Source organism: Prinia subflava, chromosome 4 (assembly GCF_021018805.1).
Source record: "Prinia subflava isolate CZ2003 ecotype Zambia chromosome 4, Cam_Psub_1.2, whole genome shotgun sequence".
NCBI lineage: Eukaryota > Metazoa > Chordata > Aves > Passeriformes > Cisticolidae > Prinia > Prinia subflava.
The window spans coordinates 52442633-52466844 of NC_086250.1; the positions used below are offsets into that span (position 1 = coordinate 52442633).

General features: G+C 38.9%; 1 protein-coding gene across 11 annotated transcripts in view; it reads left to right on the forward strand.

The window, feature by feature from the left end:
• SPAM1 (sperm adhesion molecule 1) overlaps positions 1–24212 on the forward strand; it is a 35539-nt gene that overhangs the window by 2476 nt on the left and 8851 nt on the right. For 3 of the 11 annotated variants that reach the window (XM_063396773.1, XM_063396784.1, XM_063396783.1), the window contains exons 2-3: positions 10272–10411; positions 10897–11004. The exons of 1 other annotated variant lie outside the window; for it this stretch is intronic. The gene's annotated coding sequence lies outside the window, so the exon portion shown is untranslated. Of the gene's footprint in view, positions 1–9427; positions 9552–10271; positions 10412–10896; positions 11005–15381; positions 15646–24212 lie in introns of all 11 variants that reach the window. 7 more of the 11 variants (XM_063396779.1, XM_063396780.1, XM_063396778.1 and 4 more) reach the window with 7 other exon arrangements.

Genomic DNA, 24212 nt, shown 5'->3' on the forward strand with positions numbered 1-24212 from the left:
GAGAGACCACTTAGTAAAAAAAGGTGATGCTGGGAGGTGGACAAACTCCATCAGTACAAAATGGCAGTTTGTTAATCTTTGCCAGCTCATTGTGTTTGCACATGGTAATGGCAATAAAGAAGGACCTGTCACTTGTAATTATTTCTATCAAGGTACTATAATTAACTTTTAGGCAGATGAGCAGTATACTAAATAGAATAAATTTTTGGACTGTTATTCCACCAGCCATTTTTATGTAAGAGAACACCCTACAGCCTGGGCAGGGCCTGCTGTGTCCCTGTTTATCTCCACATTGAGGGGTCATACATTATGATAAATTTGTTTTTACCATTAGGTTACCTAATAAAGAGCATAAAACAGCAGGTAAGACAAATCAACACAAGGAGATTTTAGAAGTGAGAATGCAAAGAGTTTCTTTTTATTGAAGTTTCACCTGTCAAAATATATGTCTTGCTTTTCCTCCTCCTAAAGAGCAGCAAAAAGCCAAAAGTGAAAGAGGTAGGACAGAAATGAGGGCAATGGCTTAGGAACTTTGTTGTTTTTTCTCTGGATTATTGTCTTAGAGGGAAGGGTTCCAGCCACAGCAGAACCCCAGCTCAGGGCTGCATAGGAGCAACCCAGAGGAGGAGATGATCCTGCTCTTCCTGGAGGGGAGGCGTTGGTGCCCTGGGCCAGGTTTGATCTTCAGAGCCAGGGAAAAGCCAGGGCTTTTGAAAGAAACCTGCAGGTAAAAGGCAAGGCTTGGGGGAAAAAAAACCCAAACAACCACTTGGAGCAACTATCAGAGATCTTAATTTTCAACTGCATTTTCCAGCACTTATGTCCTCTTATTTCCAAGGGATACAGATAATGCAATCCAGATGCTTCTCCAGCTATCACTTTAAGGACTTTATTTTTTTTTTTTCAGTCAGGAAATGAAAAAAACCTTTTATGGCTGTTGCATTTCAACAAATGATTTTGCCTTCAGCTTTTTAACTTCTAACTAAGTACAAAATGAAAATTAAAACTAATTTCATCTAACAAACAAACTTTTTTTCCCAGAACACTTTGATATCATTGCAACTTTTTCTCCCCTTTTCACTGAGGTTTTATGTTAGAGAAAAAAGAAACCATTTCATTTATATCAGAAATATGTTTCATTAGAAGTAGTGCCCCGTTTTAATATGAAATAGCTTTTCTAGCAGCTTTACCTCCTGTGCTTTAAATATTAAAGTCAAAATACTCTTTGAAACATTTGCTTCTGCACCCCTGCAGAAAGTGTTTAACATTTTAAAGCCTGAGATATTTAGAATGTAAATAAACAGGTGATAGGGATATATTTTTCCTAATATTAGAGTGCAGGCTTTATGTTCTGTATTCAAGAATACATTTCACCAACCAGCTCCAACTGATTTAAATAGAATTCAGGCTTTGCAAAGCTTTAAATACTTAAGTGGCTCTGCAGGCCTAAACCTTACTCCCTCTGGTCTAATGTACAGTGATAATGGTTATTCAGGGATTACAGCACTGAAAATAGGAACAAGAAATACCACTCAAATTCGAGTGAAAAACTCAGTAAAAACTAAGGCTAGAGAGGAAGTTTTAGCAACAGTCACCTGCATCTTTCAGCAATCCTTGTCCAAAGTGCAAAGTGAACTAAGTTTGAACTCCTAGGGAAAAAAGTGGATGGTTTTCTTCCAGCCTGTCACAGTCTATGCTTCTTGAATTTTTTTTAAGTTGGAAATATAAATGTCACAAAAATGCCACATATATCCCATTCTGATGGTCTTACCAAAACCAAGAACAGAGAAATTACTGGAAATTGCAAGAATTACTGGAAAAACCTCACCTGAGAAATTTGTCTGGTTCAGGAAACTTAGTTACAATTACAGGTGGATAGCTTTTTGCAAGCTGAACAAAGCTCCTGAATATTCAGGTCTCTGAATTTCCTCTCACTGATGAAAGCATTAATTTCAATGTTTATACTTCTGCATATAAAATCAGATCTTTATACTTCAACCAGCACTTTAGGCAAAACAGGAAGTTTAGCATGTAAAAAGGTCACAAAACCAGACACTGCATTTACTGGCTTTGGGCAGAATTAAAGGTTCTTCCCTTTGGGGCTTGAATGTTGTCAGATTTCCACACTGCAAAGAGCAAATACCTTGAAAAACTTCTCTAAGGGTCACATGCCAGCTGTTCCTTTCTACCTCATATAAACTGCAAAAATCAACAGCATATCACCTTCCCCCACTATTATTGCACTTTCTATTGCTTAAGCAGAACTATTACTCCCTCTCAGTCTTCTGCTTCCTTTCTGCAAGAATTCTCTATATCCCCTATCAAAAGCCAGGTTCAGTGACAGACATTCACCCATGGGCAAACAAAGCTGCTCTGAAATTCTGCTTGGCTGAAATATATCCCTGTGAGGTGAGTGAGATAATAAGGTTTTCATTCCTGGAGTGAACCCTTTGTGTGGGGCCACTGCACACTGTTCTGCAGAATTAAGCTAGTCAAGAATACCAACAACTGCCACAATAGCTAATGGCCTTGTAAGATGTTTTGCATAATGAAAAATCTGTATTAATGCTAACTAATTAACTTGGAAAAATGACTTTTGAAAGAAAATATATTCTTCCCTTTGAAAAATAGTAAAATATGTAGAAAGTTCATATGATTGCTTTATTGCCAAAAAGACTGAGTCTCAGGCTAAAGGTGGGGGAAGAATTACTGTGCTAGAAAATATGGTGATCTAAAAAAAATAGGTCAAATAGGTCAAATCAGAAAATTTTACATGGGATCCAATAGGATTGTGAATTCTCTGAGCAGAAATGTTTAAACTGTTATCTTCCATACAGATACATCAGAGACTTCCTTATCAACTCTGCAGGGAATTCTGTTTACCCAAGCTCACAGGCTGGTACAGCCTGATTTCCAAAGATGGGGATAGCAGAGAGTGAGCACCGGGGACAGGAAAAGCAGATTAATCCTTCTCTATCCACTCAGAACCAGTATTTGTGGGATTTTGTACACCAATGCCCCATCCCTCCTCCATAAATGCAAATCACACACTGGATTATTAATCCATACCTCTGGATTAATAGTGGACATTATTCTTGCAATTGTCAGCAAGGAACCAGAAAGAAGGAGTTCAAGCAGGTTTGGGATGATTCCCTTCAAAGTATCTTACTCTTTGGACCCTGGAAGTGCAGGAAAACACAAATTTTTGTCTTCAGTCAGTTTGTATGTGAACATGAGAAGAGGTTTGGGTTTACCCCCTCGGCCTGCCAGTTGCTCTGGAGGGGTGTGAAGGAGTGAAATCACAGGCTGGCTCAGGCTGCATGCCCTGGCTACCTGACCTGAGCATCCAGGCCCTTAAAACCTGGCCCCCAAAAGAGGGAGTGAGGGGCTCTTTGCCTTCTGCCTGCATTAGTTGTCTCTGAAATTGGTATTTTTGGGTCCTGGGTGGCCTCATCACTGTGGTTAGGACACTTCAGTAAAGTATCCTGTCTGTCCAGTCAGGGCCAGCTGGCCAGCACTGGATGGGAAAGATGCTGGAGTGTTTGTGGCTTTAGGCACTTTGCTGCCTGACACATCTCATCTGTCGCTGACCTAAGCTCACCTCCTTTTGCAATCACTTCAGGTCATTCACAGAAGGCCAACTACGCTTTTGAGATGGAAATGTTGTAAATGCCAAGAGACCTTGTGGTTATTTACCTGCAAATTTACATTGTATCAGACATTTACATTATAGCAATCTAAAAGATAAGGTCACAATTAAGCAAAAGGTCAAAAGTCAACATTTTCAGCCTGAAATTACTGTGCCATTGAATAATATTCAACTAAGTTGAGTTCAGGTAGCAAAACTGATATTTATCTCACTTTTCTCAGACATTGGACAGGTAGCCTTCAAAACTACAATGAAGTTGTTACACACTGCCTTCCTGTGGCTCCTGGAAATATTTTCAGTCCAAATTTCAACATAAAAATCCACTACAGCAGAGCAGTGGTTCCAATGTTCCATCTACAAAATAATCCTTTCCCTCAGCTGTTGGGAACATCCAACTAATTTCTTCACATTCTAATTTTTAAAAACTGGTGATGAATGTAATCAATAAATAAATATATTTACTTGTGTGTCCCCCCCAACAATATATATTTCTTTTCTTTTCTTTTTTTTGTTCCTTTGTTTTAGCAACCTGTAATATTTTAGAATCTGGTTACCTTTTTTATCCTCCTGTCCTATTTCTGAATTGTTTCTTAGTGCTCCTATGCAAGGCCAAGTTCTTTTTTTTCCCAGTTATCAAAAAAATTGTGTTATAGGAAGGTCCTGACTATTTTCAACCTGTATGTCCATTCTGCAGTATTTTAGCTTTACCTTGCTATGAACAAATTTAGAGTTATTCACAAGTAAAAGCAAGAAAAGATGTGTGTCTGCTTGATTTTCCCTCAGAGACAAGAAGAGCCAGTGAATAAGTAAATAGTATTCACTGGGAATCAGATTACATTTTCTGAGTTAGTGGCAGCTCTCAGGGAATTAGTTGTACTAAATTCTTCAAGTTTCACAGACCAGTGGGTGTGGGGGAAACTTAGTGATAACCATCAGAGAAGGGAAGATTTTTCTCCCTCAAGGAAAAGGATATAGTTTGAGAAAAATAATATAAAGCATTTGCTCAGTGTAAGAGTTGTATCGAGGAAAAGAAATGTCGAAAGAGAATAACAAATATCAGTGGCTAACAAACAATTTCATCTAACAGAAAAAAAAAACAAAAACCAAAAACAAAATTCCAATTGAATTTGGTGTAGCAGCGGGACATCATAAGGCAGTATCTCTGCACTTGCAATATTGCACACTGATCTGAACAGGACCCTACCTCAAAAATATGTCAAACATTATAAGCAATTTAGGGGAAAAGCACGTGAACAGGAATTAAAGAGACCAGGAATTAAACATGAACAGGAATTAAATTATATACATTTTATTTATATATATATATATTATTTATTTATTTATTTATTTATTTAAAATTATTGATTATGCAATGATTCCTGGTAAAAGGACAAAATCTTGGGCTATCATAAAAATTGTTATAGGTAACCAGAAAAGGGAGGATCTATCTTGTGTGATATCAAAAGTTATGTATGGTCTGGTGAATATTAGAGTAAAATAAAAGATGTAAGATTAGTTTATGCTGTGGGAAATATTTGAAAATAATATGTGAATTTTGAGGATATACATACATTTTCAAAGAAGGGACTAAGGGCCCTATTAAAATTTATCTCACTTGGAAGATTCTGACAAATATATCCAGGGAATGAAATGTCATTATCTTCAATATCATCAATAATTTTCAATAAAAAAAAGTTAATCTGACATCTTGTTCCTGTAAATGAAAAACTAAATAATTTAAAAAATACCTTATCATTGGTATCAATTATTTTGGATGATAACAATTGCTTATATAATGGGCATCTTTTGGAGCTAAATTGGTAGAGGCGATGCTTTGATTTAACTGTCTAACACAGTGTGCTCTTTGGAAAAGATATCAATATATATGTTTTCATTTTCCTTTTTGTTATTTTTTTTTTCTTTTAAGTAGGTAATTGTTAGAATTTGTATAAGTTTATTGACTATTAGACTAACATCAAGTATTGAGTTATGCAGCATCTTGAAGAAGAAATAGCTGAGCCACTACACCAACCAGACAGCTGCTGCCCCAGTGGGTCCCCAGCACATCTTCAGACTGTGCACTGACTCTTAAATGGAGCAATTTTGTGTGATGGTATTCACATTGTCCTTTATCACATCCTGAGTAGTGCAATATAAGAAAGCACTTCCATCTCCTAGGGAGAGAATATACTTCTCATTTTCTGTGTGAATAACTGACTGTTTAGGCCTTGAATTCATCTACCTTACCTTTTGTGTGCTAATCAGAGGCCTGCTCTCTTTAGGTACCATCTGCAGGCAAGTTAGAGAGACAGGCACTTCTGCAGGGTGACTCCTCCCCCCTCACACACTGCTGAGGATTTGACAAGGGCTTGAGATGCTCCTGCAGATACAGTCTACGACAACTGCATTCCTAAGACAAGCATCTCAGCTGAATGCCTGAAATTACCTGGAAAGGGCTCTGTGGCATCCAGCTCATACAACTTCAACCATTTATGCTTGTGGACCCAGTTATGTGTCCATGATTTACTGAGTCATTATCAGAGGGATAAGGTATCTCCTGGCAAGGCTAAAACTACTAGATAGGTGTTGTACAAAGATGGGATGGCTCATGGTTTAGGGCTTTCTGTCTTTTTCTGTCAGTGATGGAGTGTCTGGAATACTGCCTCAGAGCAGGGACATAACTTTTAGATGGATGAGAGAAATCCAATCCTAAACGATAAAGAGAAGTAACAATTTGGCAGCTTAACAGTCATCTTTTAGCTTGCCCAGAAGGATAAAATAGGCAGCAGGTTGAAAACTTCACTGTAATGTTATGTGAGTGTTATTTGAAGTTATTAGGCTCCAATTTGCCTGAAAAGTGGGAAAATAGCTCAGTCTTCATTGCCATTAACTCAATTACTTCCAGCTGTACCACAGATTTTATGCCAGAGCACTGAACATTCATTATACAAATTTTATGTGATGAAATAGGTAGATTAGATACTAACTGGATAGATTGGAACTGAAATTTCAACTTAATTGTGATGCCATGCTAGAGGAAAAAATATATTTTACTGTAGATTCTTTGAACCCGTTAAGAGAAGAGAGGGAGAGAGGACCAGTATTGTTTAAGTACATGATAAAGACAACAGGTTAAGGAAGACTTTAATGCCCTCAAGTCTTGATCATCTGAAAGGGTCTGCAGGTCATTTGATTATCCCTTGCTTTCTTAGTCCTTGTCTTAAACCCTGGCAGACAGGGAGAATGTAAATGTTCCTTCACCCCTTTTAATATTTTTTCTATTTCATAACAATAAAAATTGTTATCATATTTTCCTAATAATCTTCTTTAAATTGTCCTTCCTTCCTTCCTTCCTTCCTTCCTTCCTTCCTTCCTTCCTTCCTTCCTTCCTTCCTTCCTTCCTTCCTTCCTTCCTTCCTTCCTTCCTTCCTTCCTTCCTTCCTTCCTTCCTTCCTTCCTTCCTTCCTTCCTTCCTTCCTTCCTTCCTTCCTTCCTTCCTTCCTTCCTTCCTTCCTTCCTTCCTTCCTTCCTTCCTTCCTTCCTTCCTTCCTTCCTTCCTTCCTTCCTTCCTTCCTTCCTTCCTCCCTTCCTCCCTTCCTCCCTTCCTCCCTTCCTCCCTTCCTCCCTTCCTCCCTTCCTCCCTTCCTCCCTTCCTTCCTCCCTTCCATCCTCCCTTCCATCCTCCCTTCCATCCTCCCTTCCATCCTCCCTTCCATCCTCCCTTCCATCCTTCCTCTCTTCCCATCACATCATGCTGTTTCTCCTAGACTTATATTTATTTCCATCTTGTGCTTTGTTGTGCTACGTAACTGATTACTTAAACCTCAGCGTAAATTTTTGCATATGTCTCTACTCAGTCGAATCCAACCTTTTTCTGGTCATTCCTTGACAGTGAAAGTTAATTTTTTTGCATCCTAGGCCACAGCTCTGGCAGACCTGTAGGCCATAAAAGATGGTCTACTAATTTTGCAAAACAGTTGTGCATCCTGTGGTAATTGGAAGTGATTTACTTATTTGAAAGTTAATTATTACTTCCATAAGCTTTTCTAAAAAAAATTAGTATGCAAAAATCCAACTTTATGAAATAGAAAACTGTAACTATTGTCTAATCCATTACTAAATTCTTCTTTTATCTGCGAGCATGTGGATTTAGAAGTAATATAACAGCAGAGAAAAGGTGCTTCTTAACGTTTTTTCTTTGCTGATAATATTTAGAATGGTATTCCTATATTTGCATGATTTCACCAGTTGCAAGATCTCTCCCTTTTCCTCAGTAAAGTGATAATTTCTTTTATGTTCAGAGAAACACCTGTCCTAGACTATTTACTCTGCTCAACACAGAAGCAAGAAATAGCAAAAATCCACTACCTAAAACAATCCTACATAAAGCTTTTGAATTTTTTAATCTCTATCTCACACTCATGTTCCGTTTGTTTCATAAAGATCTGATTACAGGCGTTTTTGTTACCAAGTTCAAATATCTGTATGGTTTGAAAAGTGAAATTGGAAATAAGTAATTCACTCTGTTTTACAGAGGCATTCCAGAAGATGTTATATCATCTTTATATAGACAGCTTCCAACTAAAGTCAAGTTTAGAAGAAACTGTAATGGTTCTCAAATGACTGGTTGAAGAATATAAAAAATACCCTCCAGAAATTCTACTTCTTTATTGCAAAGAATTGAGCTATTGGAAATCAAATGTAGTCTAGACATGAAATTCTCATGGAAATTGCCACTTCCTAAAGCTATTCCTTTAGGGTCTAAAAATATTGGATGCTGCTGTCTTGAAGTGTAGTGCAACTTTTATGGCATACAACAACATTTTAAGACTATGCAAGATAAATAACCCATGAATGCTGTCACTGCTGCCTAGAATCACCATTTCACTTACCATGGCTCTCCCTGAATGTATTCTGGCTCTAGCCTTTATGACTCCGAGTTGTTCTTTTCATGTCTTTAACATGTAGATTGCTAGTCTGGGAAAACACTTACCTTTTCTGCACTGCTTTGCAATCCAAATGAACTGCTACTTCTGTAGCTTTCAGAAGTAATTTAAATGAGTTCCACAAGCAGGTGAAGCAGTTCCAAGGCAGTTTATAATGCAGATTTTCTTTAAGGCTGCATTCCAACTGTGTTAGATGTGGAAACTTAACTGGTATGGGAGCTAGCAGGTAAGCAACCTCCTACCCCAGTCTCTCTGAAAAGTCTTGATTTTTTTTTTATTTAAATTCATATAGACATTTTCATACAGAACATTTATGGCCTACATTAATGGGCACTTTTCTCAGCAGGTTTAGTAAATTGGACACTTAGTTTTTAAAGGTAACAGACAATAGGGTCTGTTACTTCAAGCATTCTTTTAAACTGAGACTCTTATTTATTTAAATAATGCATAAAGTGTATAAAGGCTTTGTCAGACTGGACTTAAAATTACTTGTATTATTGTTCTCAATATGAAAATCACTAGCAAATCTGGGTCTGAGGTTTCACTCCAGTAGAAACAAGTAAGAAACATCTTCTAGTAGTTTTTGCATGAGGGACAAACCACTTTTAAATAGATTTAATTAGAAATGGGAACAGATCTACTCCTGATTTCTTGTAAGCCGCTAAGAGGGAAAGAAAAAAAAAACCAAAAAAGGCTTCTGGAACCCTTGAAATTTTTACAATACAGGGCAAATATTGCTCATAACCTTTTAGTATCTACATTTCAAAACTTTTTTTCCCGTGTACTAAATAGCAAAGCCACAATGAGTTTTAACTCTCCTTGGCTTTCCAAGCAGGTTGTGGGGTGAAAGCAGACTCACCAGACAAGTGAGAAATGAGAAAGAACAGACTTTACTCCAAGAAGGTCTTGGAATAAAATCCTTGAAATCAATCTGAATAAAGATGATACATGCAAAGGTGAGGAGAACAAAATCCCTGTCAATCAACTACATTGTGGAGGACTAATGGATGGGAACAGCTTGATCAAATTATTTTTTAAGAGAAAATGCCAATCTGTTCTAAAAAATAAAAATACCTATCAGAAACTAGTAGGGAATATAGCTGTCTTAAAGAAATTAATCTAGTCCACATTGATGAGTCAAATAGTGTTTCTCAGAGTTGGAAATAGAAGAGCCACTGATCTCCCTGCTCCTGCTTGCTGTGCTCCAGTAAAAGACAGCTGAAGGGGATTTTGGCTGCCCACATCTGTGCTACCTGTCTCTGCTGCACATGTAGAGATTTTCCAGCTGAGAGATGCAAGGGGACTGTGACTCCTGCAGTCACCTCTGACACAGATGGCAGAGATTATTTCCAGGTACTCTCCTTCCTCCTTCCTTGTTCTTGTCTGCCTCCTTTTGCACAGGTTGGGAAGGAATAACCAGGAAACAAAGCCTCCTTCCACATGAGCCTTGTGACTATCTTTGCTTGGGGCAGTGATATGTTTCTGTGTCTGGGGTGAAAGCCAAGACTCTTAATCGAAGATAGTTTTTGTCATATTCTCTACCCTGTATTATTCCCTGTAATGATGGCTAATAAAAACATTAGTACTGTAGAGAAAAGGTGGGTGGAGAACATTAACATGGATTTTGCATGTCTACCACATGAGTAACACCCAGGTGGATTATATGTCCTTAACAGAAAAGAAATGTTCTGGCCCATAAGACACATTTTGGTACAAAAAGTAAAGTCTGTCATCTGAGAACAAGAAGCCAGATTTTCTGAGATCCAGTGGCCCTGCTACCCTAAATGACAAGATTTAAGGAGTCCAGGGAATGCAGGTAAGTGTCTCTTGTTCTCTCTAGTATTTACAATGGAAAAGTTGGTTAAGTTCCTGTTCTCTGCTGCTGAGGTAAGGATGTGTGCTTCTCTCTCTTCTTCCCAAGTGTGCTTTGAACCTGTCCATATGGAAAGGATCCTTTCCCATATGACCACATCAGTGGCCACATGAATAGGCCAATTGGCTTGTTCTTGTTAAAGGCATGATTTCAAATATCCACTGTATTAAGGAAGGTGGGTTCGTTAGTATAAATCTGCAGACAAGAACCACTTAATTACCTGTATTGTCTGGATTTTCACTGGTGACACTCAGGATGAGATAAGATTCAGAGGCATCCTGTGTTACTGCTGCTGGTTTAAATTTGAGTTTATGTTCCCAAATCTTTTTTCAATTGGGCTCTGTGAGGAAGGGTCTCCCTGCTCATTTGTTAAAGCTGCTGTTTTCAATATGTACATGTGATAAACAGGAATATGTCTTTCTTGACAGAAACCTTTTTCACCCGGACTGATTTTAGCTTTCACATTGGAAGATATAACTTTAAAATGCATTTGGGTAGAATTACATAGAAGACAATGAAACACGAAGGGCAATCAGGTAAATAGGAAAAATCTTATTTACAGATTTTTTCAATGCCTATTGTCATAGTAGCTTGGCAATGGATTAGAAAGATTTAAATATAAATTAGATCTGTCATTCTCAAAATGAAAACAAGTTAGTTATGCAAAACTGTAGAGAAAAAAAAAAAAGAAAAGGCAAGGGAGCCTTCTGTGTTGCCTTTAATAGCTTAGATCTGAGCCCTGGAAAGCACTGAGCGCAAGACACACTGTAGGAGGCCACCCAGGGGAGAGCTGTGCTGCTCCTCTTGGTATTTTCTTGGCTTGCACAGAGAAACACAAGTCAGAGGTAACCTTGTATATGCAAATGTGCCAGAAGAGGAAAAAATTGTAAGTGCAGGAATGTGATGCTGTATCCAGAATGAAGGGTCTGCAGAGACAACAGCAGCAAGAGAGCTGCTCTGGAAACCATGTGTGGGACTGAAACCTGCTAGTTTGGTCAATGGCAGCTTTGGGGCTTGGAAGGTGCAGTGCAGAACTATTCCACACTGATATTGCTGGATCTCAGGTCCCAAAAATAGGCCAAGCAAACTAAAAATGTCCTATACTGAACAAATACAGTGCAATTTTTCCATGCTTTACCATTTAAAAATCCAGGCTGGTGTCTCTGTATTTCATTGTACCCTGCAGGCAAACTGCTCTCTTTGGAAAGAAGATAAACACTTATTTGGTCTGCATTGCATAATACAGACTCACCGACAGAGCATCAGATGCTCCAGTGGACAGTAGGAGCTGTCAGTGGCTTGAGCTGCTGTAACACAGCAGAGGACTCTGGTGCATTCAGGACATACTTCCACCTGGAAAGTTTATGCACACAAAGAAAGGAAAATACTCTCAGATTAAACAACTGTATGCTCCCAAGATCCTTGGTTTTCTTGTATGCTTAATGTACATCCTGGAGGGCATCTCACTGACTTCCATGTCTCTTCCCCCGTGCCCTGGTTTCCAGAGTACAGAAACCTGCTGACAAAGCCCAGAGAGAGAACATGTGTATTCAGGTCAGTTCCCTGACTAGGATGCTCAGAGAATAAGATTTGAGGATGTCTACAGCATGTGCTTGCTGGTCAGATCTCCTGCAGACTCCAGTGCTAGAAAAAGATTTACAATCTCACTAGCACCTAAAGTGACTCTCTCAAACAAAAGCAGACCCAAGTGATAGTTGCTTATAATGTCCCACCTCTAGAGGTAGCTGAACCACAGATGGGGGGGCTGGATGGAGTTTAGTCATAGTTCTCCAAAAAACAGTTTGAAATCTTTAGGCTGGAGCTGGCAAAGAACTGCGGAAAATATTTAGAAAATCTTGACTAAAGAGAAATAAGTGGTAAATTAAGACAAAGGCAATTGACAAAGTCATTCCCAAATGAGGAAAGCAAATCTTTCCAAAAGATATGCACAGGGCATGCCAAATGCATGTGGTACTAACCAGAACTACCAGTGCAACCTGTGTTCCCATACTTTACCTGCAAGAGACACAACACTGCCCAGGTCTGACTGCATGGGAGGGCAGTGCTCACCAGTGGCAAGGATCCTGGGAGCAAGTCAGGGAAGTCAGCCCTATCTCGTGAAGGGCTAAAGGAAAAGAGTACCCAGAGCGATGTAAATTGGAGGATGGGTTCTGTCCCATGGCCGTGGTGGGTGAGCATGATACAGAGAAAGTCCTTCTGCCTGGGGCTTGTGGAGGTTAGGGTGGGACTTTGGAGAAGTGAGGGTTGGAAGTTGGGATGTGCTGGAATGGAGGAAGAGAAGAGGACCTGAGTCAAAGGTGGGCTTAGGAAAAGAGGATATGGTGTGTGCAGGGAGGGATCTGATGTGTGTGACTGAGGCTCAGGGGGCAGCTGCTGAGAAACTGGTTACAGGTACCTTACTGACTTTCTCTGCTAGGAGATGAAGTGGCTAGTGCCAAGGAGGTGGGATTCATCTCAGTGGAGTCAGACTGGCAGGTCATATGTGGTGAGAAGGGAGATCCCACCCGCTCAGATAAGCACTCTGCCTCCCATCACTCCACTGCATGTATCCCCAATCTTGCAATCCATTATGCCAAAATCACAATGTTGATTTTTGCCACTCATTAATAATGGGATTAGGTCCTCCATGTTTCATTCTTGGATCAGCTGAGTTCAATCTTTGCTTACACTACTTGGAAGTTTTCCACCAGCTCTGCCTCTGCACATTGTGTATCCTACTTTTTATTCCTAGTGTATTGTGGTATTTGCAGATCTTTACCAGTTTCTCTTGGCTGCTAGCTGTGGCTGTTCTATTATTTCATCTTTTCCTGCTGCCTCACAGCCAGCAGGAACACCTAATTTGTGTTATAACAAAGTGAAATCAGGAGCCATCCAAAAGCCATACTTTTATGATTTGAAGGAGCACAGAAATGTTTAGCACCAGGTTATTGGATTGAATCCATCTCATTCAGCACCAACTGGAAATTGTTAATGCCTGCTGATAGGCTGGCAGCTGTGGGGTGTGATACTGGTGGCTCTTCTCCAGTTGCTAATGGACAGATGTCCACCTCATAAAACCCCAAACAAAAACTAACGCTGTTGCTGGCAGCCTCAGCAGGGACACATCAGTGGGCAGTGGGGCTGTCTTACACTGAGCAGTGTCCACAAAGAAAAGCCCAAGGGTACTGGAGTGAAAAATTTGCAGGCCACCCCTCTCTGAGGCTTGTTGTGGAGAACCTTCTCTACCAGCAACACTAAGTCTTGTTTTGAAAGAAATATTTTGATGATAGAAGCAAGGGGGATGTCTCTGGACATGACACAAACTAGTAGTTTTTAATGAGGTGTGAAGAGTGGTTTGACTATTGTTCTCTGCACATCTTTTCTTTTTGTTTCCCATATCTCTGCAGACCCTTTTTTGTAACTCCTCAGGCTCCTTGCCTTTATTCTATTCTGCACCATCATTTCCACCCAGTACAGTAATGATTCAATGGTTCATTCAAGAGTTGAATTTCCCTTTATTATTTAATACTCAGATGGCTTATTCTGGGAGGAAATTCCTATTTGACTAGGGAAGAGAATGTTAGACGAGAAGATGAGTGGTAAAGATGCTGGATGGGATTGCTGACTGTAAGAATGCTGTGGAGTGGAGCATCATAAAGGTGTAGCACTACAAGAGAGAAAACCACTGCTACTTGTGAAGTGGTAAAGCCTTGTAGTCCATGGCCTGGGCTGAAACAGCAACAGCAACCATGAGTCTCTCTCCACTAACTTGACCTACATAGTTTAATTACTGTTTATCTTATTTTCCTTGTTTTCCTGACACATAAAGCTGGCTGTCTGCTTTCCATGAAAAAATAGCATGTGGAAGAATTCAACACAGACTAAAACATATTTTAGCACTGAATTTTAAAATTCCAAAACTTTATTTTCATTTTTCCCTCTTACCAAAAAATATTGATTTAAAGTTCTTATGCAAAATAAGAGTAACAGATATACTAGCATGTTACTGAAGAATGATAATGTGAAAATGTATAATTTGAAAAGTTCTATTCTATCTTCTTCTTTATAGCAAACTGCTTCAGAATATCTTTTCTCATCATTTTGGAATAGTTTTATAAACTAATTTTTTAAACTTTTTTTTTCCAAACTAATAATTTAAAATTGTTGTTCTACAGTTGATCTTTTAAAAAAAGTAGATAGCTGAATATTTTGATTATTTTCTAGTTTGGAGGATTTATCATTATATACATTTAAGGAGGACATGTCACAAAGTATCAAAAACTTTGTAAAAATATTACACAAAGGAAACAATGTATGACATCTAAAATGCCAAAAAGCTTTCAATATAGCATTGACTGTCTTGAAACTGAAATTGATTCCAAAGAAAAAAATTGTTTTTATGCCAGAGAAAATGAAATATAGTTTTTAAACTGCAGTATTGGAAGTGAATTGCAATATTGAAAGTATAACAGAGGGTCTGGAGCTCAAAACAACTGTAACGTGTGGCACTGCCTGCCATCCCTTTGGTGTGGGAAGCCCTCGACCAACCCAAAGTGCTGTGTGAGCATAATCAGAGTGGGGGCCTTAATGACAGAGAGTGGTTGGTGGTTTAATTACAAAGCTCTGAGGGTTCTGCCCGATCCCTGTGAGGGCAATGAGAAGGTCCAGTGCAGCACACAGCCCAGTGATCTCCAGCCATGGCAATCTTGGTATCTGTTCTCCAGTACAGGATCTCCTCTGTGACCTTGTTTCACTCTCCGAGTGAATGCATCACCTGGGGGTACTCTAGATTCTGGCAAAGCAGAACATGGTTTTGCACTCCCCACCCCATTTTTTTTACCTCCATTGGACAAATCCCTGCTACACTGAAAAGAAAAATTTCTTCTTCTTTTTTTCTCTTTTTTCAAAAAAAGGAACTATTTCAAAGAATTTATTCAGTAAACTACAGAACACGGTGCAAGACCTGTGACAAGTAATGTGTTTTTGTACTACTTAACTGCAATCAGCTGTGTCAGAAGAAACCTTTCATCACCTACCCTATAATTATGCTAAGGCTTTCACCGAATGACAATCCCAATTGGCTGGGCCAGAGCCCTGCCTTGCTAGACAAGGGTAATAATTTTGTCCACTCACCTGTTCATTCATTTCAGCAAGTCCTGACCTGTGGAACCATTGAGGTGAGTATTTACTGATTATTTTTATGCTGTTTAAATTTTTACTATTTTTAAATTCAAATATCACAAAGGGAAGATAAAATTTGATAGGACTTTCCAGAAAGATTGTCAGGAGTCATGAGGTGGAACAACCACTTACCTGTGTTACACACACAGAACTGTATGAGACTATCTGCTGTTTCTCTCTGAGTGTATTTTGACTTCCTTTTTTCAATGCCAGTGATTCATTGAACTATTAGACAACAACAACAACAACAAAAAATTACTTATTGACTGCACATATATAGCTGTCAGAAGTATTGAGTAAAATCTATGTCTCCAGACAAACAAAATTGCTAAAACAACCTTACTTTAAAGACTTGTTTCAAGCTTTTTAGGTTAAGTCCTTAGTCTAGGCAATTTTTCTTAGGGGGTGGGAATAGGTTTCCTTTACAGGTATGAGTATGCTAATAGGGATTTCTGTTTCTTTAGGAACCTAAAGTTTATTGGTATAAACTTAGGCTTGGGAAAATTTAATATGAAGTTATTTCTCTCTAGTGAATGCTTCTAATCGGGGTGAAAGAAAAGACACCTGCATGTTTTCAGCCTTTCAGCTTGGGTAAATGATATGTTGCAGTGTAATAGTTATTTTTTACATGAAGCCACAGGCAGGCAAGACACTCCACAAAATATCTGAGGCAAGAGGTTTGAGTCAGAGTGGCATGTAAGCAATGGAGCACGTGCTGGGCAATCCCACAGAGGTGAGGGCTGGCATGGGCATCCACTAAAGCCTCCCAGGAGGGAAAATCGGAGAGGGAGTGAGGATGAGGACAGTGAGAGCCAGGCCTGACTGCCACATGCTGTCCAGGTCCCAGTTCCCATGGCGAGTGGTCCAAACTCACTCTTTCCCCATGACAGATGTTAAGGTCTCTTGAAACCAGTAGACATCATTGTGTTTCTCAGCTTTGCTGTTCAGAGTTTGGGAGGGTTTGCAGGTTGTCTCAGTCAGAATAAGACGGGGTGGTGGGGTCAGGTGTCCCAGCCATATGTCCACAGAGAGAACACCAACTTTGCCACCCTAACCAGTGGCAGCTCCAAAGAAAAAGCACCCATTTCCTCAGCTCACAGCCACAAGCCCTTGCTTTCAGTTGCTATGCTGTAAATCCTTTTCCTTAGGCTTTCTCCGAGAGGTGTGCTAATGTTCTTGCTCAGGCAGGCCCACCTGCGCTCCTTTCTTCTTTTCAGTTGAACTGTCAATTCTCTGCATGCCCTATTCCCTAAACAATGCTCAATAATGCTAATGCCTCCTTAATAAATCACCGGTTTTCTGCATAGCTTTGTACTCACTTTTGTTTTGAGACTTTGACATCTGTTTACCCATCTCTCCCACTTATCTCCAGGGATGGGTGGCAATTAGGCCGGCTCCTCGGTATTAGTAGGTTTGTCAAAATAACAGAAGGCTAGTGAGGGCTGTGAAGGAGCAGCAGGTGAAAAAGAACACAGTACAAAAGAGAAATTACTCTTGAGGCAAGCTTTATTTCTTTACTGCAGTTTCATCTTTTTGTCAGATTGTATTTATTTATATACAACCATGGGAGAAAGGAATATGGAATGAATTATAGTCCCAGGAGAGGAAGATTAAAAAGAGAGAGCATTCAGGTATTGCAGAAGAGAACTTGAAATTGCATACTGTGAAGACATATGTTAATGTACAAACTGGTATGAGGCTAATAATACATATTTTTTTCCAAGAATATTTCACTTTGAGGACCCCTCCCACTGCTACCTTGCCTCCTGTTGCTCTAGCAACACACTCTATAGAGTGTGGCTACTGAATATCCAGGAACAACTTCATGCACGCAGGTTTCATTTACCCCAGGGGTGTTTCTACTCCCTTACGTTTAAAAGGGAACATCACTATCATTTTTCTTGAAGATTCTATTTTTTATAAAAAGGATGGCACAATTTTGTGACTCAAACAGTTTCAGATACAGAATTGACTGCTGTGTTAATTTTAATACTGCAATACATCCCAGGATCATGCAAAACTCTGTCCTGCTTTCTTCTCCAGAGCAATCTCACCTTTTCCATCCAAAGGCACAGTTACTTTTGTACAGTGTAGATTTTTTTTCTTTCATAAATCCTAGATTAGGGTAATAGTTTCTTGAAGGGGAAATATATTTTTAACACAGATGTGAAATGATACCTGCTCTGTATAGAAATGTACTGCAGTTATTTCTGTGCTGCATGTTAGCTTAGAAGGCAAGAATGTATATTTGTAGGTTCAGTTCAGACTTCTGATTTTCAAAATAGTGTTCATAAGGGAGATGATGATCATTAAGTGCTTACTAATAGCAAATTTACTGATAGTGGATTATTATCCTCCGTATTATGGGCCACCTTTGATACTGTCTATACACTTGTAGGTATAACGTTGTCTTGTTTGGAAGAGCTCCCTGAGAAGGTCTAGTAAAGTGCTTAGGAAGCCTGTTCTTGTACTGCAACATGCAAAGTGACCTACACTAGAGTCCTTTGTAAATATTGCTGTCCAAAAGAATTTAAAATTATGCTGGAATGAATGATGCTGCAGAAAATATGACGCTGGGGCATCTTAAGTAACATCCCTAGCGGATATTGGACCAGGTGACCTTTAAAGGTCCCTCCTAACTCAAACCATTCTATTACTATGAAAATTTGACCTCCTACTTCAAGAAGTAGTCAGAACAAGGAAGAGGCTGAATATACAAGCCCAAAGAAAATTGGGTTTGGGCCTTTTGTTTGTGGGTTTTTTTTTGTTTGTTTGGTGGTGTTTTTTTTTTTTTTTTTTTTTTTTTTTTTGTGTTTTGTTTGTTTGTTTGTTTTTGTTTTTGTTTTGGGTTTTGTTTTTTTTTTTAAGGCTTCTAATTAGAATTATTCAAGAGGTTTCAGTGTAATATAGTGAAAATATGTTTGACTAAAAACATACCAAAGAAAACCATTAGAGCTTTTAAAAACTGGGCTGTGATCCAAATAAGCTTCCAGGTTGTTCTCACCTTTAATTAGCTATCTATTAATAACCTATATTCATGGTAAATACACAATTAGATTTTTAAATTCTATATTGACTGCTAATGTTTTTTTCTTGCAATAGAGAATATGTTTGGGCTTGCTTTGCCACAGAATACTAGAGATTCAGCAGACAGTGAACGTTTTGCAGGGTAATCTTAGTGAGACAGAATACTTTACAAAGTACACATGATCAACTCTTCATTTTGTCCCTGATTCCTCTGCAATGGAAACTGTCATTACAAAATCTGAGTTCTTCCAAACCTATTTATGCATAATACAGCAAAGGAAAATTTTCCACGTACTCTTAGGAATGTGTTCAGATAGCTTATCTGGCTAACTTGCTAAAATAAAAAATCAGAACATCAATTAGCAGGCTGTTATGATATTAAGAATTGTTATAAAATTGAGAATTAGAACTTGCAAGAGAAAAAAAAGAGAATGAAAAACATTTTACTAAATACATGAAAGTAATCCTGGAAAACAGCAGCAGTCATCATAAGGCTATGAAAATAATTGGGTAAGTTTAATAAGAATGTATAGTTTAAACAATTTAAATAAAATCAGTTAAAAACATAAATTTAACTAATTTAACTAATTTTAAATTTAAATTTAATTTAAAATAATTAACAAGTTTTACTATTTTGCATCACTATTTTTAAGGAGGGTTGTCTATAACATGAATGCTCAGTTCCTGACCTTTACATCATGGGAATATTTTGATTTTTTATCACAGGCAACAGTCAGGAACGCTGGCAGAATTTTTTGGGAGGTTTTTTTCAGGTCCTCATGCACTCATTGCCCTGTACTCAGAAACGGAACTCAGGAATGGGAGTAACCAATGATGAAAGAGATGATTTGGCAGTTCTTGATGATAAGGACAGCCAGAGCATTGGGGTGTAGTTTGACAAGTTTGTCTCTTAAATCAGACATGCTGACTAAGCCAGCCAGTTTTGCTGGTTCACGTACCTAATTACAAAAACCCCTTCCTCTCCTCTATATCAGCTGAGGCATTTTCAACCTTAACAATTCATTACGTGGCCTCATTAACAGTAGCCTTAGCCCAGCTTAGAAGAATTTACTGAAATGAAGGTGGAGTTTTCAAACCACTGTCAAGATGAGTGCTTACCCAATTCTGACTGTACAGAGATGTGAAGCTTAATGCACTTGTAACAATGAGGCCGCATCCTTTATGCAAATATCACCCTCCACAGGTCAAACCTGCCATCAGCTGTGTAGCACAGATGGTTCATACCTCCAGAGATGGGCCTTCCTTCTGTGGAGCTTTCTACTCCTCACACATGTTGATGTTATCATCCCAATGCCCGTGTGTGTGTGTTAACTGAATGTCATTGTCTCTTCTTTAAAAAATGCCAAAATGACCCAAATGGGGAATGCAATACAGCTGCAACATTACTGTTCCCTTTCTTCTGTGGCTGTTTCATGACTGACACCTGTTTGTAACCAACAAACAGCCTCTAGCCAAAGCATGCATCTCTAAAAAGAGCAGGAGGGTTTAATTTGAAGTTGCAACAGTGATACTGTCCCCTTCATCCAGAAGAAAGACCACTCCAGAGCAGAATGGAAGGGAATGGGGCCATTTCCCACAGTAGCACCACTGGGGCACTCAAGGACGGTCCAGGACAGATGTCAGACTCACTGATTGTTTTCCACTATCTATAAAAGATACATGTGTTGACCTCAGGCAGGTCTTTCCCAGCAATGTGGGCTGATCTGATCCTATTTAGAGAAACTGTATAGGGCTGTCTCAGTAATGCTGGTAACTTTAAAAATGTTTTGGGTTCTCCTTCAGGTTTCTTCGAAGTTTAAATACATTAACATTTAATTTAATATATATACTTAGTCTGCTCCTCAGAAGTTTATTCTGTCTCTCCTTAGGACTTAATCAGTGCTGACCTCTTAACAGAAGCTAGAATTGAGTCCTTAGACATCTGTATAATTTTACATTTTTGTAATCTTCAGATAAAGGAAAATACAAAGCAACAATTCTCGAGAACTTAACTTACGCTGTCTAATACCTTATTTTGTCTGTAACATCAAGAGTTATTGCTACACCGAAGTAGCTAGTGTTTATATGAAAACAAAAGAATAAGGAATAAATCCTTAATATTCTGGTCCTATCTACATATTTGACCATACACCTTACATCACAGCCTCAGGCATTTAAAGACTAAATGCAAAGATTTAAAGAGCTAGATTTTTATGTCCCATAAAAACCCGCAGTTCTTCATGCCTACATATTTTTTTTTGGCATAGGAAACAGACCAGCCAATTTTCACCTTTTTTTTGGTGTTTTTTTTTTGTTTGTTTTTTTTTGGTTTTTTTTTTTTTGTTGTTGTTGTTGTTGCTTTTTTTGGTGGTTTTTTTTGTTATTATGCCATTAATTAATAGGCATAATAGGGAAAATCTAAAGTCAAAGCTTTTTCCCTAGACAAAAGGCACTTAGCTCCATCCATATGTACTTCCAGTCAGGTATCTCACAAACAATTAGTGTTAATATATTGTAAAGTAATTGACTTTTTGACAAGGAGAAGGGCAGCTTTATTAGACCAACTCTCAGCTCACTTAGACTAACATCAAGGAGATTGGAGAGAGTAACATTTATCAGAGCTGTCATCATTAGGCTGGGATGAAGACAATCCTTTTAACTGGAAACTATCACATAAAATAATCTGTTAACTCATACCCAGTAGAGTACATCACAGCAAGAGTTGGAGGAAAATCATTTCCCAACAATCAGTTAGATTTAATTTTGCAAGATTAGCCAATAATAAATGAATTTTAGCGAAACCACTAAATGTAATATTCAAAACAATGTTTTCCTCTTTTCCTTTACATCAAGTTAGCCTATTACTAGAATCCACTCATAAAAAAACTTACAGGAAAAATAATAAAATTTGTGTTCTGTACTTTTCTGTACTTTTTCAGTGGGGGCAAGAAATCTCTTATAACCAAAGCCAGAGGAACAGTAAAAGCCAAACTACTCTTATAGCTTCTTTCTGAGGCCTTCCCACTCTCTTATGACAAAATCAATCACATAAAAGATCACTGTCCTTGCAAATGCTGGTGTATATCAGCTGGTTATGTGTGAAAATTTATTTAATTTGAATAAGCTGTATTTGCATAAGTGGAAAAAGTATCTCTCTAGAATTTCAGCACGGAATTCTTTAATTTTGTTCTGGAAGTCTCCGTCTGTATCCTCTCGGTAAGTGTCACTTAGAATAATGCAGGAGCCAGGAATAGAGAGGCTCTGGTGTTCCTCATAGTTACAAACAGGAAAGGTGAAGGCTGGGTCTTGGCTGTAGTGATTATGAGATGTTAGAGCTCAGGATCTTGAAAAGAGGCACCAAAGGAAATGGCAAGATCATAACCACTGCCTTCAGGAAAACACATTTTGGCATCTAGAGGCATCAGCTTGGAAGAATTCCTTGGGAGATCGCCCTGGACAGAAGGGTTCAGGAGCTGATTGATTTTCAAGAATCTACTTTTCCGAGCTCAAAAATCTCCTCATACAGGAAATCAAGAAACAGCAGGATGAGCTCCTGGCAAAGCTCAGATATAAAAAGGAGGCACACATGAGGTACTAGCAGGGACAAGTGAACAAGAAACACTACCTGAGCTGTTGGGATGTGGTTAAAAAAGGCAGAGTCCACTTGGAGTTGAATCTGGCAAGATGTGTGAAGGGCAACGTGAAGGGCTTCTACAAGTATAGCAGCAACAGAAGACAAGGGAAAATGTGGGCCTGGTGCTGAGTGGGGCCGGCAGGGGAAAAAAAAAAGCAGGGTCAGGAACATTAATGCAGACTGGACATACACAAGTTTATGGGACATAATGGCCTGCAAGGAGCGGTATGTGCTGAAGAAGCTGCTGATGTCATTGTAAAGGTCATTCTTGAACATCTTTGAGTAGTCACAGTGACTGGGAGAGGTTCCAAGGACTGGAAGAAAGCAAATGTAACTCATTTCTTTAAAAGGTTATGGAAAGGAGATCCAATGAACTATAGGCTGGTCAGACCAGCCTCACCCCAAACCCTGGGAGGTTGAGAGAGCAAATAATTTTGGAAAACACTTACACTAGGAACAAGAATGTGATTGCAGGTAGTCAGCATGGATTAACAAAGAGGAAATTGCCTGCCCAACCTGGCAATCTTTTACAAAGAGATGACTGGCTTGGTGGACAAGGAAAGAGAATTAGATACTGTTGATCTTGATTTTAGCAAGGCTTTCAACATAGTCTCCTGTAGCATTCTCACTGATTAAGTACAAGCTAGATAACTGGACAGTGAAACTGAAAATTGGCTGAACTGTCAGGCTCAAAGGGTTGTGATCAGTCCAAGATGTACAGCTGGAGCCCCATCCAAGTCCAGCTGGAAGCTTGTTTCTAGGAATGTATACTAAGGCTTCACACTAGGTCCCATACTATATAACATCTTGATTAATTATCTGAATAATGGGGAAGAGTGTTTCCACGGCAAGTCTACAGATAATCCAGACTTGGGAGTGGCTAATGTGCCACAGGATCATGCTGCCATTTAGAGGACCTCCACAGACTGGAGAAAGAGGCTGGCAGGAACCTCATGAAGTTCAACATAAGTAAACGTCAAGCCCTACACCTGGAGAGGAATGACCCCATGCACCAGTACAGGCTTGTAAGCTGAATGGCTGGAATGAAGTTGCAGAATAGGTTCTACAAAGTTGACTGGATTGAGTAATGCATCTCTGCAGCAATGAAGACCAACAGACTTTTGGGTGGCCTCAACAAGAGTATACATCACCAACAGGTCAAGCAATGTGTTTATTCCTTCTATCTAGCACTGATGATGCTACATTTGGAGTGTTGTGTCCACCTCTGAGCTCCCCAGTACAATAAAGCAATGGAGACAATCTAGCAAATTGCTACAAAGATGAATAAGGGATTATAGCATTTGTCAGATGAGGAGAGGTTGAGAGAGCCAAAATTGTTTAGCTTGGAGGAGAGATAGCTTTTTCCTGCTATCACCTCTAGGCAGCTGGGGGAAATGCATGCAGACCTGTTTTCTGCAAGTTTCATCAAGCAGACGCCATGCAAATGAGGTACTGCTCTTGAAACAATTTAAATGAACAGAGCCATATCTTCTTTCCTGGTGATCAGATCTATGATCTATGTCAAGTTTATAAAACTGATTTTTGGCTGGGTTTCTTCAGTTATCACATCAGCAGGTGTGGAATGATGAAATATCTGCATCAACGATTAGATTTCAGTCCATCTGCTGATTCTATACAAAGATTTGTAGATTCCACTCCTGGCTAAATTCAGTAAATACAAACTAAAATCTTCTTTGGTTTTTTTTTTTTGCATTTGTCCTTAGAGATTTTACATTGTCAGCCACTTCATGGCCCACTTCACGGTGTGAAGTATTATTTTTGTGTACACTCCTATATAATCCTTACATACTCTATTGCCTCATCACAAGGCCTCTACAGAACATGAGAAATTCAGGTTTGAACAATTTCAAAAGCAGAAGGAATGTAGATTTAGGAATTACT